This window comes from Colobus angolensis, unplaced genomic scaffold (genome assembly GCF_000951035.1).
Source record: "Colobus angolensis palliatus isolate OR3802 unplaced genomic scaffold, Cang.pa_1.0 Scaffold144, whole genome shotgun sequence".
NCBI lineage: Eukaryota > Metazoa > Chordata > Mammalia > Primates > Cercopithecidae > Colobus > Colobus angolensis.
In genome coordinates this window covers 628,812-629,838 of record NW_012114533.1, presented here as the reverse complement: position 1 = coordinate 629,838, position 1,027 = coordinate 628,812, and positions in this window count along the sequence as shown.

The window sequence follows — 1,027 nt, the reverse complement described above, 5'->3', positions numbered from 1 at the left end:
ACTCCAGGAAAGAACCTCATAAGGTCCTGCTCTAACCAATTAAACCAAGACCCCTTGCTCAGGCTATAGCTAGACCCAATCATTTTACGCCTTAAGCTTTGTTTGAATTTCGCGCCATAAGCTGTGTTTGAACTTGTGTTAGCATATATAAACAGCCTGTAACAAGCAGTTGGGGTCCCAGGACCAACTTAGAGCTTGGGACCCTAGCGCGCTAGTAATAAATAACTCTCTGCTGTGAACTTCGTGTCGGTGATCCTTCGCGACGACCCCTGCCCAGGAGGGAATCGAGAGTTCGGTTCCAACAGTTGCTATACTTATTCTCCCATTTGAGCTTTTTCCTATTTGTCTGCTTAATTACATTAAGGCCATCTTATCTACCCCATTAAGTTGTAAGGTCTTGAAGGGCAAAAGCAGCGATATCTTTCTATTGTATTCTGCCCTGGTGGGCACCTCCCTACACCAGACACACGCACACACGCACGCACGCATGGGACACTGCTGGACAAATAACTGGGAGCAGAGCGAACAGCTGTGGGTTATTAAACTTCTCAGCTCTCTATGTATGGGGAGGAGGGAAAAATGCGGCCTTTGTTATCTCTGAGGAGGAAACCTGGGCCCAAGAGAAAGAGGAAATGCTGCCACCCAGGATAGCTAGCGAAGGGCCTTCCTCGGAGACACAGTTAAATCAACTGTTAACGTCAAGGAAGGGTAGACTAATGTGATTTGGCTTCAGAGAATTTATAAAACAGGTGACAGAAGAGCTGGTAGGGAAATGACAGCTTCCAATTCAGGATTTCGCACCCCATGTGAGAAGGAACTAAAGGAGTAGCATAAAAGATTTCAAACAGTAGAATTGATGTCAGACATTCAGTGATCTTATTTGATCCAGGAACAAAATACATAAAGAATCTCTCCGTTTCTGAGTCAAAATTCCTAAACCATTTCTCGTCAAACCAAACTGAACTAAAAGGTAACACTGAACCAGAAACCAATAAAAGAGAATTAAGGACAGGAAAAATGAACCAAA